This window comes from Pinus tabuliformis, chromosome 6 (assembly GCF_031772625.1).
Source record: "Pinus tabuliformis cultivar Carrire ecotype Pingquan chromosome 6, CPIR1, whole genome shotgun sequence".
NCBI classification, from domain to species: domain Eukaryota; kingdom Viridiplantae; phylum Streptophyta; class Pinopsida; order Pinales; family Pinaceae; genus Pinus; species Pinus tabuliformis.
The window spans coordinates 1,955,535,845-1,955,555,480 of NC_142292.1; positions in this window are offsets into that span (position 1 = coordinate 1,955,535,845).

The window sequence follows — 19,636 nt, forward strand, 5'->3', positions numbered from 1 at the left end:
GACATTTGGAGTTTTCCTTTCCGTCTCTTTTTCAAACTCTCTAAACATGAAAAAGATGTCAAGTTTTACCTTCATTTGACTCATTAGAACATCAAATAGTGATGGACTTGTCGAACATGACGAGGTTGAACCACTCCTTCTTAGCGTTCATTAAATATACACAAAGGGATTCATCCAAAGGATGAACTTACTAATCAAGCATATGTTATACTCCTCAAGATTGTTAAAAAATAGAGAGGTACTGATGAGTATGGTTGGGGAAATTGGGAAAACAACGGATTCCATTTTGCTAATGGCAACGAGTTGCTATTAGACTCAACACTCTTCCACTTCATCTTTGTGGCTATTGGGTTGGGTAATCTACTTGTCTTTTGGTTATCATGCTATTTTCAGAACCTCCACTTTGGTTTTGTATCACTACCGACAAATCCATTTAGTGTCGCTGGTGTGTTTAAGAAAACTCATTCAGTTGATCTCAACTACAATCTCTTAAGCCTTCATTTCATGTCTGCCTTTCCTGATCTAGTTCCATATCAACATCATTTTGATCATCCTGTCTCAATAATGGAACCTGTTTCATGTCATTGATGGGGGATACATCAAGGCCCTCCTGCAAAGGGTCACTTCTTATCGACATCAACACATCATCGAGGAAGTTGACTTAGAAACACACCTTTGGTACCTTGGTTCTTACATATATCAATGGCAAGTTTTCCTGCTCGCGACGATAGGTTTACATCAATGGCCTTTGACTGAAAGGTTATGTGTGGTGTTTGACATAAACTCATTTATTGACACCATACAAATTGTTCTTGAGTACCTTGAAAGCACATCATCGGTCATTTGTCTTGCATACATTAATGAATTGCATCATTGCTTGGTAATCAGATGGTGTCTACCATGTTCAACTCCAGCTCATTGATTCACATGGTTAGACTCGTACATTGGTTGGTCGTGTGAATGAGAGAGAAGGCCCTAGATCTAGTTTCATCCATCTAGGATGCAATTTAAGGAGTTATACAAAGATCACAATGTATGTTGATTGTGATCCTATTGACAATAATCTAGTCATGGGTCCACTAGTTGCATCGTGGATGCATCATTCGATCATTATACATGTTATTTTATCTTATGAGTTGAGTATGTGTATGCCTCCCTCAAAAAAAAAATATTTCATGTTGCAAATGTATTATAACACATGAAGCTCACTAGTTGTCCTTGATCCCTACTTGTCACACGCTAAAAATCTTCAGACATCAGTTATCATCTTTGACTTTGTGCTTTTGGGGGTATTCTTTTATATGTCATTGTTGGGCATGGAATCCCCCCCAAGGCATGTTTTTGGGTTTAAAGCCCAAGCTTTGACCAAATCTTGTTGTAAAAGCTCTGCGAATTGCAGACGCGGGGCGCGAAAGTATGATAGAGTCACAGGGTTGTCCGCCCTAGTTTTCTAATGTAATGCTAGCTAGATAGACCTACCCATGGTCTGCGGACCATGGGATTGTATAATTAGAGAGAGGCTCTAAGTGTAAAAGAAAACTAACTAATATTGAAGGAACAAGGAAGTCTAAGTGATCAAGCCGAAGTGTAAAGTGTGTCTGTGGGTCGTAGAGTAGGAGAAGGCTCTGTAGCTGAGTGTGCAGGGTGGGTTGAGTTTGTAACTGTTGGAGAATCAATAAAGATAGGTTTTGCTATAATTCTGTGTATCTATTCTTGGGTTAATGCATGATTGATATAATTTGAAAATATATGGTTTATTAACTACGCGCACTTGTATGAATGTTTTTGTATTGTTAAATATAACTTAAGACATTTAGGTAGGTGAAGGTGCTTAACTAACACTGGAGGATAAATAAGATTTCGGGTAATAATTCAGAGCACGGAAAAACTCCTGGTTAGGGCTGCGCGAGGGCAGGGTATTAGGCTGTAAGGCACAGAAGGTGTGTGAAGCCACCCATGTGCAGGAATAGACAAAGGACTAGTCGAACTCATCAGACATCTCCACGGTGCAAAAACCTGGTTCTAACACCTTCCCATACTACTTTGGGTGAGACCTTAGTCCACGCTTCATGGACTGTTGCCGAAAGGGCCAGTAATACCAAGATTTGTTTAGCTAATTAACTCCAAACTTGGGTCAGGCCCCAACAAGCTAGCAAATGGTTCCATTGCTGCGACCAAGATCTGCATAGAGATGTCTGATGTCGTATCACTAGAATCTAACCAAGAAAGGAGTTGAAGAGTGGTTGGACAAAAAGATTCATGAGTTCGCAGTGCAGGAAAACAGGAATCCGCGACTATCAAAGGAAGAGTGATTAAATTGCTAATTGTATATGGAGATCCACGAAATTTTCTTTTCATCCTTCCCTATTGAGTTGTACCAATGGATCACGAAGCTAGCAGATAGCCAAGGAAGGTGTAAAATCGACAAACCTATTGTGTGGACTCCAGAATTGGTGCGTAGACTGGAAGCATCGAAAGATAAGATTGCGTGCGATGTCGATCATTGGTAGGATCAAATCATAGGAGGATTCATCATTGAATTTGTGGTAGATACTTCAGTTAGCTATAGCGAGTCAGAATGATGCTTCCTTAAGGGACTACGAGGTAACCTCGTTAAATCTTTGAACACTTGGATTAAAATGCTATTGTGTGAAAAGTGGGTTATGCAAATAAATTGATGTTTGGGGCTAGGCAGAGTGGGAGAATATACATAAATGAAGGAAACACAAAACTAGAAACTAGCCCCTTGATATCACCTCTGTGAGGGTGTGAAGAAGAGCTCGCAAAGGTTTCACCAAAAAGTGTGATCAACCTGATAAGGCAGAAAATTCTGCGCATACCACCCCCACCCACACCACTACCAGTTTCACCATATTCACCCCCGAATTCACCCATGCCACCTCTGCCACCACCGCGAAGTAGTATGGCCAGTGTGATAAAGCTACCAGTGTTCAAGGGAGTAGGGAATGAAAATCCAGACCAGTTTTGGTTTGTGATAAAAGCTGTATTGGAAGCATAGGGTGTGACGAATGACAATATAAGGAAGGAAACATTGGTCAGCACTTTGCAGGATCGCACGCTAACTTGGTACATTAAGCATTCCAATGACAAGCCGAATGCAGGGATAGTGGATGTCCAGAGTGCGCTAAAAAAATAATTTCACAGGCCAAATCTAGAGGCAAAGTCAATCATTGGATTCAAGGAAATCTGAATGCTACCAGGCGAAACCCCATGGGAGTTGGATCAAAGACTGAAGTGCATAGTTCGTGAAGTGAACACGACCTTAATAGACGGGCAACACCGTGAATGGTTTGTATTCTCGTTAACACCGAATCTATGGAACGCATTGTCGCAACAAAGGCTAACCACTCAGGTTGAAGCTTTTGAGGTTGCGATGAGATTGAACAAGACTCCGATACAAGATCCTAACCTCGGAGTCCAGCAGATTCATGGGCAGTTGAAAAACTTGTGCCTTGAGATGTAGAGTTTGAAATAAGATAGGATGGCTCATCCAGAAGTGCGCGACAAGGTATGGTGCATAAAGTGGAAGGGCTAGGGGCATGACAAGGACCACTGCCCGGTGTTCGTGAATTACCTCACAAGAGGAGGACCAATGCCATTGAGACCCAAGGCACAAGTAGGAAAAAGCGCAGCGCCTGCATTGTGGTGTGCGATTTGTTAGATAAGAGGGAAGCATGCTACAGATAACTGCCATCTATTACAGAAGTATACACAGAATTCCCAACAGTTTTTCTGTAATTTCTGCAGGTCAGTAGGACATGATGAGTGCACTTGTAGAAGTTATGAACTAATGATAGATTACACTCCTACCTACAAATATTAGGCCAAAATATGGAACCTCGATCAAAATGCAGCAATGTCGCACGTTGGATTTCAGGGGCACGGATGAGGCCAAGGCGGAATGGGGCTAGGAAGAGGTCGTGGATAGCTGATATGTTACAATTGTAGAAGATTGAAGAATTATGCCCACGAATGTACAAATCCAATAAGACCATCATGCTTATATTGTACGCAGTTTGATCATGAGACAGAGGACTGTCCAACACTGATAGCGAGTTTGCGCGATAAAGGGACACTCCAACCATTATAGAACTATTTACCACCCTTGGTATTTGTGATTCTTGGTTTATGGCCTAGGGCAACCCCTCCGTCCAAACTTGGTCCAAATATATAAAAAACAATGTTTTATTCCCTGTACGCTACTTTTCCCTGAGGTAAAAGTGTGTACATGCGGGTTAGTCAATCCCAACCCATGTATATGTGTTAAAACACTTACAAAACTTAAATTTCCTTAACTATGGGTGGAGTTCACAAGTTTTACCTGTTGATTACCTCCTATTGCTCGTGGCCCAACTCTTTCCCAACTAAAAAATGAATTGGGAGAAGTATAAATAGACTTCTATGGGAAGGCCTAAAGGAGGAGAAGAGATAGAGTTATTATATTGAGATTATCCTTGACTGAGTCTGATGAATCCTTGTGCCTCATGCACTTCCCCAAGCTTTAGGAAACCCTTGTTTCCTTGATTATAAATATTCTCCCTTTTGCTTGAGATATCATGGTGTTGGTTATGGAAGAAGATTGTTGAAGGTTGGGATAGGACGAATCCAGAGGATGGTTCTGCTTGGAGCCAGAAGAAGAAGACTTAGGTGAATTCTCTCCATGTTATTTATAGCTTACTGCAATAAAAGAAATGTTGTCCTGTTTCTGAAATTAACTTTATTTATGCATCAAATTATGTTGTAATTCATGTATGAATGTTGTTTTGATGTATGATCAATCATTTGTTTATATGATATAAAGTCAAATTTTGTGAATATGCTTTACTTCTATACTACTATGTATGTTCGAATTGAATGATTTTCAGGTTTGAAGAACATCAGGAGTTGCAAAGGGTCTGAATCCTACAGGACCTACTCGAATGAAGGAAATCTGAGTATGGTCGCTCTTACGTAGTTTGATTATATAAGCATTTTGCCTAAGCTATATGAGTGTTTCTTGTTGTAGTTTGCTTCTACTTTGTTGGGGTTCTAACCTAAATCCCCAGGGTACTTATTCCCGAAACAGAATCAGTGACTCTGCTAGGGATAACAATCTTGTTATTCCTAGTTTGGGTTGTTCAGTGTCAATCAGGGCTCAGTCTTTGGTTTTCTTGCTGTTACAATCTTATTTGGTCTACTAGAGTTTCAGACCTTAAGTCTGATCTTTTGGATCTGTCTTTGTTTTTTATTTTTCTTTCAAAGCCTTGTATATGCCTTTTACTCTATTTACAGTAGTGTACACACGCTTGTTTATGTGTAGTGAACCCGCGTATACATGAGTTTCCTGTATCAGAAGCACGTGTACATGCCTCTGTGTTTGAACACAGTTACATATACCTAATTTTGCATTTTTTTATCAAATCTCTCTGCCCAGAAACATTTGTGTCCTAGTCTTTTTAGTCTTTGTGTGGTCAATTTCTGTATGAAGAATTTAATTATTTTGCAAGCTTATTGTTTCGAAGTCTCTTCCTCATTAAAAAGATTTGGCCTAGGTTTTGTTTTTGAGTGAGTTTGTAACTGGTGTTTTGGCACACAAGACTTCCTTCAGAAGTTCTTGATTGCTCTGTTCCTCCAGAATAGGAGATTTTTTTTAGTTTCAGTGTCAAGCTCAATTTTTGGATCTACTTGCTTTGCTTTCCTTCGTTTTGTGGCCTTATAGCTTTTCTTTCTTTTTGAAAGTCTTTTGACGAATTTGAAAATATTTCTTTCCTGGCTTCTTGGTCAGTTTATCAATCTCTTTTCTGTTGTTTGGGTTGTTTAGTACAAGTTGAAGCCTTTTTGCTCAATTTTCCATTCATTTTCGAGTATTATAACTTACAAAGACTCCCTGTGCTCCGTTTTCAATCTTTGAGTTTTAGTATCATTTTGGGTGATTTCAAAAAGTTGTTTTGGTTGTTTCTTGAAAAAGAAAAGATCTCAAAAAACTTTTTCTTTTGTTTTCTTTTTCCAAGTTTGATTTTGGTCTCTTTTTGTTTTTGAAAGTGAATTACGATCTTTTACAATTTGTCCTTCTTGTTTGGAGAGAATTTTGTGTTCAAAATTTTTATTCTCTTCAATACTTAAGTTGGCTCATTGATAGTTAAAAAAAATTACTTTCACTTTTTTGAGTAATTTAGGATCTTGCATCTCCATTCTAGCTTGCATTAGGGTAGTTTGCATTGTTAAAAGCATTCATAGTCTTTTAGTTTTTGGTGTGTGAAGTGTGTTTCAAGAAAAGAAGAAAAAGAGTATTTTTCTTTATAGAAGTTTCGTAGAACCCATATAGAGATCTCTTTTCATCGAAGAAAAAGTGATTGCATTCATGTAGTTAGTTTTTCATTGACTTCTTTTGCATCATATAAACACCATTGGTTTCACTTCCATCTATACCCTTCACTTAAAAGAACAACCATTAAAATCAAGCGCTTAATTAAAGTAAACTAGAACTTTTATATTGTCATCAGAATACACCAACAAGTTTAGCTTTATTAGGGCCTTGGATTAGGTGAGAGGAGAGTTAACTCTCCAAGGCCACTCAAAATTACAAAACATAGAAGTTTGATTAATGAGCGAAATCCAATAGCGTTAGGGAGATCGAGAAATCTCCGCAACTAGGAGTAAAGCACAAGGGTGAGTGAAGATAAGAATGAGAGATACCCCCTCTCTTACATGTCGGATCCTACCTCACAATTTTTTCACCCGAGTTCTGAAACGATTTGGTGACCATAGTTTCCTATCCTAGGGATCACACAGGTGGCTACAGAGGGGAATCCTGTGGCACCTGAGGTTGATGTTACATCACGTTTAGCAGTACTTCTAGGGGGTACCCTTGTGAAGCTTGGGTGCTTTCACCGACAAAGGCTGTTGTCTGGAGGTTAGTGTAACTACCTATGATACCTTCACTAGTAGACCTGTGGCGTAATTATCCCAGTCTATTTTTGGAAGGTCCTTGTTATTAACTTTCTTGTATTTTGGTGTCTAGTCCTAATCACCCAGAGCAGAAATACTCGATAGTTGTTTGACTTCTAATATCCTTAGGGACTTTTTAATGAGTTTTATTTGCTCCTAGTTAGCCTAGCTTTATAATTTTTTGAGTCTTTAAGTAGATCTTTTAAATAATTCAAAGTGGCTGACCGACCATCCCGACGGTCTAGGAGACTTCGTGGGATATTGCCTATGAGTCTTGAGCCTTCTCTTAGAAGGTGTAGGAGTGATTTTGCCAGTGATTTTCAACCAGTGGCAGTAGACGCATCGAATATTGATCCTCCACTTGGGGTGATTGATTCAGATAGACCTGGCACTAGTAGAGAGTTAGAGAGGAACACACCAGTTCTTTCTCGAGTTTCAGTCGGAATATAATATTGAAGTTGAAGAGCTTTCAGAGTCAGTTGTGGCTTCAAATTATCATCTTCCTGCTAACCATCTAGACATTCTATTGTACATCGGAACATCGTATCATAGGCCTTTGAGTCCAAGTTTACATACATCTATTCCTTTGATGATGACTGTTTGAAGCATGGCATCTACAACGAGTGTCGCAAGCATGAAAACTCCCATATCTGTACAAGGGGGAGGAACTATTTCCATCCCTTCTATTACTCTAAGCACGACTATATTTGGGTCTACTTCCATTCCTTTAACGAGTGGAAGTTCTCAGGCTACTGCATCAAGTTTTGGACTTTCCCCTTATGGAATGCCGTCATACGGGATTCCTTTAGTTCCCTTGAACGTACAATCAACTACCTCTACATCCATGATGAGTGGATCAGCTTCTTTTTAGGGTTTCCCATTTGGAAGTGGTCATATACCACATTCCAATTCGACAGTAGGGTCTATGCCTTTTTCTTTTACAAGTCAAGGTAGTAACGCCTTCCAGAGTTGGACAAACCCTGCGGTTGGTAGGATAGGAGCCGGGAATCAATTTTTCGGCCAACAAGGGAATGTGCCCTATTATTTGGTTAATTCATTTCAGAATTTTCCACCCTTTGCTAACACATGGAATCCTTATGAGGGGCTGTTAACTCTCAATATTTCATTAGGGGGTAACTTCACTAGTTACGGAGGATTTTCTGCAGGAGTTGGTCAAACTCTGAATTTTGTTGGACCAAAGGAGCACTTTTTGGTTCAGTAGGCTCTACGAGTTACTTTGGGGAACCTGGTGTTTTTGAAAATCTAGGTCATTCTTTTCAGACCTTTGGGAACCCTGCCTGCTCTGGATGGAATTCACAGGGTCCCCCATGACTTCCTTTTCTGGCCACGCTTAACTTCTAGAATTAACTAAATTGACGAATGATCCAATTTGGTACAATTTGGCTTGGCCTCCGGTCCCAAATAAACATCCCTCAGATATCCCAAAGTTCGAGGGGAAAAGTGGTGAAGATACAGGAGACCATGTGACCACATTTCACTTATGGTGCTTGTCCAACTCCCTGATAGATGATTCAATTAGGTTGAGGTTATTTCAGTGCACCCTAACCAGAAATGTGCCAAATGGTATATTATTATGAAACCAGCTCAAGAAAAGATAGAAAAGATAGATCAATGCCTTAGAATTCAGCCTCTTCGAGGGGGCAACCTCCTTTACATTACATAAATGAACAATTCTTCGATGATTCAAATGACAAAACCTCCTTTCTATATATAGGATTCTAAGGAGTCACAATATAATCTAGCCAACCTAACAATAATAATATAAAGCCACAAAAATAAAAATAGAGGGATTCCATGGGGCACAAAAATAACAACATGGGGGTAATAGGGGCACAACAATATAAATAAGGGGTATAACTACAATAGTAATGGGGTAATCACTAGTATTATAGGGATCCAACATGCCCCTCTCCTTCAAAAAAGTGTTGTCCTCAACACTTGAGTAGTTCTGGATACTTTTGCATAAAATTCTCATCCTCCCATGTGGAATCTTTAGCGGATAAGTTCTTCCACTTGATAAGATACTCTAAAATTGATCGATTTCGTAGCTGTCGAGTTCTTGTTTCTGTGACTGCTTCCGGTTCCAATATAATTTTTCCTTCCTCGTCAAGTTCTGGCAATATTGTTTGAACTGGCAGCTTGTCGCCTATAACCTTCTTTAAACATGAAACATGGAAAACTGGGTGCAATCGAGAAGCTGCAGGAAGCTCCAATTTGTATGCCATAGTACCAATCTTTTGCAACACCTTGTACGGACCATAATACTTTGGTGATAATTGATTATCCTTCTTAGCTTGCTTTAGGGACATTTGCTTGTATGGTTGTAGCCGTAGGAATACCCAATCACCTACATCAAAACTTCTTTCACTGCGATGTTGATCTACCTGTTGTTTCATTCTATTTTGTGCCAACACGAGGTTATCCTTTAAGAGTTGGAGGACTTGTTGTTGATGTTCGATGTGATGTTCCATTGCCTGAACCTTAGAATTTTCTCTTAAATATGATGTGATGGATGGTGGTTGATACCCATAAGGTGCCATAAGTGGGGTCATTTTTATTGTTGTATGGAAGGGAGTGTTATACCACCATTCAGCCAGAGGCAACCATTTGACCCATTGTGTCTGTTTATCAGATACAAAGCAACGAAGATATCCTTCCAAACATTTGTTTACTATCTTAGTTTGCCCATCATATTGAGGATGATAAGATGATCTATGAGCTAACTGAGTACCAAGACAAGAAAATAATTCTGTCCAAAAATTTCCAGTGAAAATGGGATCTCTGTCACTTACAATAATCTTTGGGTTTCCATGTAGCTTTTGAATTGTTTCCATAAATGAAGTAGAAACTGTACTGGCTTTAAATGGATGTGATAATGCACAAAAGTGTGCATACTTGGTAAGTCTGTCAACTACCCCCATGATTATACTCTTTCCCTCAGACTTGGGTAAACCTGTGATAAAATCCATTGAAACCTCCTCCCAACGTTGGCTTGGAATGGATAAAGGTTGTAATAGACCCAATGTCTTAATTGTTTCAACTTTATTTTGTTGGCAAACCAAACATTCTGCCACAAACTTTTGAATATCTGATTTAAGGCCATCCCAAAAAAATTCCTTCTTAACCCTGTGGTAAGTTTTTAAAAATCCTGAGTGCCCTCCTAAGGGAGAAGTGTGCAATTCCATATCTTTTGTTTTAGTTGGGAATTCTTACAGAGGTATAAGCGATCTTTGTACCATAACGAATCATTTTTCCAGCTAAATGTATCAGACGTACTGGAATCTTGTTGTAGCTTTTGAATAAGTGCCCACACTTCTTCATCATTCTTCCATTCCTCCCTTGCTTCGTTTATCCAATCTGGTTGGATAATAGAAATGGTGCACAACAATGCTTCCACATCCTCATCCTTTCTTGAGAGTGCATCTGCCACCACATTTTGCTTCCCTCTTTTGTAGATGATTTCAAAGTCATAACCCAACATCTTTGTGACCCACTTTTGTTGCTCTTCAGAGGATAATCTTTGTTCTAAAAAGTATTTAAGGCTATCATGATCCGTTTTTACCTTGAAGTGTCTTCCCATTAGGTCGGGTCGCCATTTCTTGAGTGCATGGAGTATTGCCAACATTTCCTTCTCATAAATAGCTTTGCTTAAAAACTTTCCCTTCATTGGACGACTTTCAAAAGCAATGGTTCTTTCATCTTGCATTAGAACAGCACCAATTCCATTTCCTGAAGCATCACATTCCACAATAAAGGTTTTTGTGAAGTCCAGTGTAGCCAAGACCGGTGCTTGGCACATTTCCTCTTTAAGATGTTCAAAGGCCTTTGTTGCTTCCGGAGTCCATGAAAATGCATCTTTCTTCAATAATGTTGTTAGAGGTGCTGCTATTCTCCCATAATTCTTAACAAATTTGTGATAATACCCTGTCAACCCAAGAAATCCTCGCAGATGCTTTATGGATGTGGGGATTTTCCATTTCTTAATGGCTTTAATTTTGCTAGGGTCTACCTTAACTCCTTCATGAGATACAATATGACCCAAATATTCCACCTCCTGGACTCCAAAGAAACATTTGGATCTTTTTGCATATAATTGTTTCTCCTCCAATAGTTGTAGCACCTTGTCAACATGTTCAACATGATCCTTCCAAGACTTACTGTAGATTAGTATATCATCAAAAGATACTAACACAAATTTTCTAAGGAATGGTTTGAAAATTGAATTCATCAAACCTTGCAATTTTGAAGGTGCATTGGTATGGCCAAAAGGCATGACCAAAAATTCATAATGACCCGCATGAGTTCTAAATGCCGTTTTCGGAATGTCTTCAATCTTCATTCTGATTTGATGATATCCCGAATGAATATCCAACTTGGTGAAGTAAATTGATCCATGCAATTCATCCAGTAATTCATCAATGACAGGAATGGGGAACTTATCTTTAATAGTGAGCTTGTTGAGCTCCCTATAATCCGGACACATGCGCCATGATCCATCCTTCTTGTGCACCAATACTACTGGAGCAGAGAAAGAACTTTGACTTGGTTGAATTATACCAGCCTCTAGCATTTCTGCAACCATACGTTCAACTTCACTTTTTTGGACATAGGGATATCTGTACGGCTTGATGTTTGGAGGAACACTTCCTGGAATCAGATGGATAGCATGATCATGATCACACATAGGTGGGAGACCTTTGGGAGTCTCAAATACCTTGGAATGATTGTCCAGGACTTTTTGGAGATCTGGAGAAATAGATGATTCCGATGTGGAAACATCTAGCAAACATAATTGTGCAATTACACCTCTTTGCTCCTTTTTTAGAAGATTTGTCATACCATTAGAGCTGATTATCTTTCCTGGTTTCCCTGCAATACCCCTTAATTCAACTTCCTTTCCTTCCATAGAAAATTTGATGAAAAGTTCTTGAAAATTAAAAGTTATTGTACCCAAGGATTGTAGCCATTGGACTCCTAGTACAACATCAGCACCTCCCATTGGAATGGTAAGCATTAGGCTAGTCAATACATATTCTCCCATGGATAGCTTGATATTATGGCACCTTCCAGAGCAATTTATTGTTCCTCCATTTGCAATCATCACTTGACACTCTGGTGCTAGATATAGGAAGCAATTCAATTCTTTTGCTACCCTACAATGAATAAAATTGTGGGTGCTTCCTGAATCAATCAACAATATTACCTTTTTCTTCTTGATTTGTCCTTCTATCTTGATGGTTTGAGGAGTGGTAATTCCTACCAATGCATTACAAGATATGGTCGGATTTATTTGTTCTTCATCTAGGCTTTGTTCCTGGAGTATATCTTCTTCTTTTGACCTTTCTTGCTCATTTTCTTCTTCTTCTTCTTCACAATCTATGTAGAATAATTTCTTCTCAGCACACTTATGACCTTTAGTGTATTTGCTATCACAACTATAACAAAGCCCTTTTGCTCTTTTTTCTTCCAATTGTTATGGTGTCAACCTTATAGGTTGTGGAAGACTCGGGGCAACAACACTTCCGTCTCTATAGTTGTGAGTGGTATGCTTCCTGGTTGCCATAATTTTGCTTTCCATTTTTCTTGCTAACCTGAATGCCTTCTCTAATGAATCAGGTTCCCAAAGGTGAACATCATGTTAGATATTATCCTTTAAAGACCCTATGAGCACATCAATCCTATGCTCCTCTGCAATATCTTTTACCCTTATGTTCAATTTTTGGAACTCCTCAATGTGCTCCATTACTGAACCCTTTTGTTTGAGACTTATCAATTGGCTAAAAGAAGTGTTGCTTTTTGTATCTTCATAATGTGCTATCAATTCTTCCGTAAAAATTGCCCAAGTGATAAATTGTTTACGAGAGCAAAGCCATTGATACCATACAAACTGATTTGGTTCCAAATATACAGTTGCCATATGTACGTTTTGTGTGTTTTGCAAATTATTGAGATCAAAGAACTGCTCCATCTATAATATCCGTGTGGCAGGATCCTTGCCATCAAACTTCCTCATATCGATTTTTGGAATATGGTGAGTCTTCAATCCAACATTAGCGTCTATGGAATCATGATTAATATTTCTTTTGTTCTCATCATGAGTTTCCTTTAGTACCCTTCCACCCTTAGGGACCATTTCTTGTAGCAACTTATTCATATTTATCTTCAATTCGTCCATGTCTGTCTTCAAATCTATATTCAAATCATCCATCTTAGCTTCCGCATCAATCATCTTAGCTTCTACGTCTTTCTTTAAACAGTCCATCTTAGCTTCTAGACCTTTCTTTAAACCATCCATCTTAGCTTCTACATATTTCTTTAAACCATCCATCTTAGATTCTGTTCCTTTTTGTGCAAGGGACAGTTGTTGCACTTGGTCTTGTAATTTTGATATATCATGTTGCATTTCTTCCTCTTCTTCATGGGTCATGCTAGAGATTTCAGGTTCTTTACTAGGTGTTTGCATTTTCTTTCCTCGGGGCATCAGTTACCGATAATAATGCTCTACTATGCCCTTTCAATTCCTTCAAAATAAATTTTCAAACCAAGCTTAAGCAAAAATTTAAGAAAATCTACACACCTTTTTTCACTTTGTAGGAGCTCGATATTGCCTCTGATGTATCTCTGTACTTTCCAATCATCTACTTCTGAATTTGTGAGTGTAGTAGCCCTCTGTGTCCTCTTTCCAATGCCACAAGTCTGACCCAAATTGGATTCTCCAAGGAAGAGTTATGTGAAATCTCCCACAGTGACTTGCTTATAGACTAGTTCAGTAGAGCGAACTTGTACAACGTGCCACGAGTCACTGTTTCGACCTTTCGATCTGAAACATGCATACAAGAAGCTACAATCCGTCCTCTTTCTGTACCTTTTTGATGAAATTTCAATCTAATCCCCAGAGAGAAAGTTATGATGATTTTCCTCAGGTCACCTATTTTGAATGTAATTCAGGAGTCTGCAAAAAGACCAACTTCCTTAGATCATATCTCCGCAAATATCGCGCGAAAAGCTCTGAAATTCGTACCCAAGGTTCAACACGATTTTGTCTCAAATGTGCTTTTCTTGCGGCTTCTGAAATGTCACAGAAAAAGAGTTATAGTGAAAATTCCACGATGACCTGTTTGGAGCAGCGAAACCCTAGAATCCAAAGCTCTGATACCAAATGTTATGAAACCAGCTCAAGAAAAGATAGAAAAGATAGATCAACGCCTTAGAATTCAGCCTCTTCGAGGGGGAAACCTCCTTTACATTACATAAATGAACAATTCTTCGATGATTCAAATGAAAAAACCTCCTTTCTATATATAGGAGTCTAAGGAGTCACAATATAATCTAGCCGACCTAACAATAATAATATAAAGCCACAAAAATAACAATAGAGGGATTCTATGGGGCATAGAAATAACAACATGGGGGTAATAGGGGCACAACAATATAAATAAGGGGTGTAACTACAATAGTAATGGGGTAATCACTAGTATTATAGGGACCCAACATATGTAGAGTTTCCTGGGGGCACCTATACTTCTTTCTATGATTTTGCTAATATATTTTTGAACCATTTTCAGTTGCCTGTCCGATATGAAGCTGGAATTGAACTTCTAGCTAACTTTCAGCAAGACACCGCAACTCACATTTCGGATCACATCTAGGAATGGAGAAGGAGAAAAAGGCTTATAAAAGCTGAAATCCCACCAGAATCCCTTCTCTAATGGTTTCTCAAATCATTACAACTTGATATCTCAAAGGACATGTCTATTTTCGGTGTTTATTCGGAAAAGCAAGCTATTTTTCGAGCCAAGCAATTAGAACTGATATATTCTTAGTCTGGGACTCTTTAGAAAATTCTACCTGATGCTCCTAGATCTAAGGTCAATTTAGCCAAAACAAATCTAGGCCCCCACGCCAATGGTATAGTCAGATCGATTGATGTTAACACAATGAACCTTTTGAATCAATTGCAGTAGCTGTCTCTAGAAACTGCTTCTTCTAACCAGGTAGCACCGTCTACACCTACACCTTCCCAACCTACCTCTATAAACATCTTCCAGGCCTCTAACACCAAAGTTAATCAACAATCTGATGGGAAGAGGAAGGGACGAGGTAAGAAGAAGAACCAGGAAGGGAAAGGTAATGCAAACAAACTCGGCAACGGTGCTAGTGAGGGTAGAAAAGATTCCAAAGAAAAAGGTAAAGTTTCCATGCAAGTTATGCAATGGAGATCATCTGACTCACCTCTGCCCTAAGATAAAAGATACTCAGCACTTATTAGTGCAGTAAGGGTCCTCTAGCTCCCAAGATATTCTGGCTAACCCTTTTCCCCAAGGGCAGCAATTATTTGTTGGTGTGAATTCAAATGCTGGTACCTTCGAAGGGGGCAACCAGGAAGGAGAAAATTCCTCAAATATTTATATGATGAGCTCTCGTATTGATATCGCTATGCGAGCATGCGATTATGGTGAAACGGAAACATCTAAGGCTAAATCTGTTCCCGAAGCCATAGGCCCACTTCATATTGAGTGACCCTCTATTGAGTCTATTCCTCAAATATCGAAATGTTCCGCAAAGCACTCGACTATTAACCCTAATGCTAGGGAAGCCCAGAACTACTTGATTGTAGAAGATCTGGCTTAAAGTCCTTGTGCTATGTCTTCATTGGAGGTACTCCAGTCATGCCCTGCTCAGAGAAGTGCTTTTCTTTTGGTGATCGGTGCAGTAGATCCAAAGAATTCATTAGTGCCAGGGAAAATTTTAAGAACCCCCCCTAAATTTGTAAATATAATAAATGGGCGAATCTCCATGGTATATAGGAAAAATGGAAGGCTATTTTATCAATAATATAATATGTATATATAATTTTTTGGCGAATCTCTCACCAGGCATGGCGAATATTTTACTCAATTATAAAATCTTGTAAGAACTTGGCTTGTCTTTCACTAAATAATAAAACTTTGTAAAGTCCTAGTGAATCTTAGCATAGGCTACATGCTGGTTTAATTCCCCCATTTAAATAGGCTACATTCTAGGTGAATACCATGGGTCAATACCATGTTCCATTTTGGTGAATACCATGGGTCAATACCATGTGCCATTTTTGTTTTTATTAATTCTAATATTAGAGTTAATAATGGTTTTTTGCATGGTATTAATAACAATCTAGTCCATGGTATTTGTCCCATAGTATTTTGGCCATAGGTTTCACCTAAATATAACCCATTTTTTGAGCCTTCATAAATATAAGGTGACTTATGGAGTAAATATAAAAAAATGTTTTATTTGTTTACCATACCTCTCGTTTATTTATATTTTTATTAATTTACCATACCTCTTTTACAAATATGGTATTTGGCCCATATGATTCACTTAAATAAAACCTCTTTCTTGAGCCTTCATAAATAGAACGAGGGTTATGGACTAAATATAAAAAGAGGTTTTATTTATTTACGATACGTCTAGTTTATTTATATTTTTATTTATTTACCATACCTTTTGAGTAAGTATAAAAAGACGTTTTATTTATTTACCATACCTCCACTTTACTTATATTTTTATTTGTTTACACCCTTACATGTATATAAGGTGACTTATGGAGTAAATATAAAAAATGTTTTATTTATTTACCATACCTCTCATTTATTTATATTTTTATTAATTTACCATACCTCTTTTATAAATATGGTATTTGGCCCATAGGATTCACTTAAATAAAACCTATTCTTGAAAATGGGCGAATGGATTCACTTAAATAAAACCTATTCTTGAAAATGGGTGAATGGAAGGTTGTAAGTCCTAATTTCAAGGGCTAAATTTAGCTTTTTTACCCTCTCCCTTAAAATAAGGTGGGCTATTTGAGGTGATTTGTAAAAATGTACTATGATACAAAATATTCCCCCACTAAAAATTTAAAACCCCTTAATTTCGCCAAAGGGCGAACATTCGCCCCTAAAATTATCCTTGATTAGTGCTCACTTTTGATATGTTGAATGTCAAAAAGAGACTTCCTCACCATATGGCTTCCCAGATAAAGTCCACATACCGAAAAACCAATATTTTTTGGACAGTTATAGATGAGGCATCTTCCACATGCATAATGTCTATGTCATGTTGGAAGGCCATTGGATCACCTTCATCTGTTCCTTCACTGACTCTCTTGATGACATTTGATGGAAATTCTCATAGGCCGCATGGGATTATCTCAGCCTTTCTTATCTGTGTTGGGGGAAAGGTCGTAAATATTGAGGTAGAAATCATTGATGCGAACCTAGATTATAACCTTCTCTTAGGCAGGAATTGGATTTATGAGATGGATGCTATTGTTTCATCACTATTCTGCATCCTATGTTTTCCTCATGAGGGGAAGATTGTTAAAATTGATTAGTTGGATTATTTTCCAAGTGACTCCCACATAACTTCGGATTCTACCGTACCATTGGTGGACAATCCCCATCAACCTATTGAGAATTTAGGAGTTGGGATGTACTCTTTGTTAATGGGTATATTCAACCTTCCTGCTCCTATGGCTAGAGTTAATGCAATTTCATCCTCTAGGGGACCTTCATGGAACGAGTTCTTTCGAACTCATTATTTTTCAGACCCTTGAACCTTACCTTCATCTACCACCATGTTAGATGGAGGGCAGGTTGGTGGAATGGCATTTCCCATGTCTGCAACGGAACTTAGCTATCAATCTATCATTAGCTCTACAGACAACCATCCCACTCCTTATTCACAAGAGGAGTTAGATGGTGATATGGCTTCAGCTTGGACCCTCGATTCTACTTCAGCTCTGGATTGCTTGGATACAGTCTTACCATCTGAAGAAGAAATTTTGGAGGCAATGATGGGTGTGGGTCAACCATGGGAGGATTTACATCATCTTTCATATTTCCTTCCTCCATTGCATGAAGTTGAATCTAGGTTCTCCAATTTTTTTACTAGTGATATTTGTATAGTTTCAAACCCCTTGGCCCCAACACAATTTTATGCCGAAGGTAACATGTCGGTTATCTTACAAACTGTACCTATAAACATCTCTAGGAATCCTAATGTCATAGAAAATGTCTTCATCGGAGCTGATTGTTCCCCTGAAGAAATTCAAATATACACCAACCTCTTTAAAGAATTTCAAGAAGTGTTCGCTTGGTCTTATGAGGAAATGCCTGGGTTTGAGCCATCTATGGTCTAGCATGAGATCAAGACATATGAAAAATCCAAACCTATTCATCAAAAAATTCAACCTGTTAATCCTCAAAAAGCAACAACTATTAAAGTTGAAGTTGAAAAGCTGCTTAAGGCGGGTTTCATATACCTCGCTCCTTTAACTGAGTGGGTTTCCAATCTAGTCCTGATAGATAAGAAGCAAGAAATGATCCGAGTATTTGTCAACTTTAGCGATTTAAATATAGCTTGTCCAAAATACAATTACCCCACACCTTTTATTGATCAAATTATTGATGAATGTGCGAGTAATGAAATTTTTTTGTTCATGGACGGATTCTCTGGTTACAGTCAAATTACTATTCGTCCAAAGGATCAGTACAAGACAACCTTTATTTGTCCCTAGGGCATGTTTGCATACAAGAAGATGCCTTTTGGTATTAAAAACGCTGGAGCTACTTTTCAGCGGGCCATGTCTTATGATTTCCATGACATCAAACATGTTATCGAAGCATGCTTGGATGACTTAGCTGCTCATTCTCCAAAGAGAATTAATCATCCCAGCCACCTTCGGTTAGTTTTTGAGAGATGTCATTTTTAAAAAATCCGGTTGAATCCAAATAAGTTTGTTTTGTAGTCACATCCAGTCAACTATTAGGATTCATTGTATCGATTGAAGGGATTCGAGTTGATCCTTTCAAGGATGAGGCAATAAATCAGTTGCCTCCTTCGTCTTCCATTCGTCAACTTCAAAGTCTCCAAGGAAAGGCAAATTTCTTGAGGAGATTTATAGTGAATTACGCCAAGATTACCAAAGGATTTATGTGTTTGCTTAAGAAAGGAGTTCCATTTTTATGGGACAACTTCGTGCAACGATCTCTTGATGCTTTGAAAAAGGCATTAACCTCTGCTCCATTGTTGAGTCCACCAAATTATGGCAGAGATTTCCTTTTGTATCTCACTGCGATAGAATCAACCATCAATATGGTTTTGGTTTAGGAGGATGATGCTCTCAGTGAGCATGTAATCTACTACTTGACTCGAGGCTTAGTAGGACCCGAGCTACACTATTCTGCCATTGCGAAATTGGCCTTAGCAGCTATCCATGTTATCCAGCGGCTTCATCATTACATTCTGCTATGCAAGATGTTCATCTTAGCGACTGTCAATCCTTTTCAATTTGTCCTCAGTAGGAGAGTGATTGGGGGAAAGTATAATAGATGGATTTTTATTTTGCAAGAATTCGATCTCGAGTTCTTGTTAGCCAAATCTAAGAAGCCACTAGTTTTTGTAGAATTGATTTCAGAGCTGCCTTGTGAGGAAGCTATTTTTTATGAGGAAAATTTTCTGAATGAACATTTATTCCTCATTTCTTCACAAGATCCCTGGTATGGAGATACCATTATATATCTCCATACTTCGAAGTTGCCACCTGCTTTCTCTAAAGATGAACGTTGAAGGTTACGTCACCTTGCCAAAAACTATGTTATCATTGGTGATACATTATATCGCA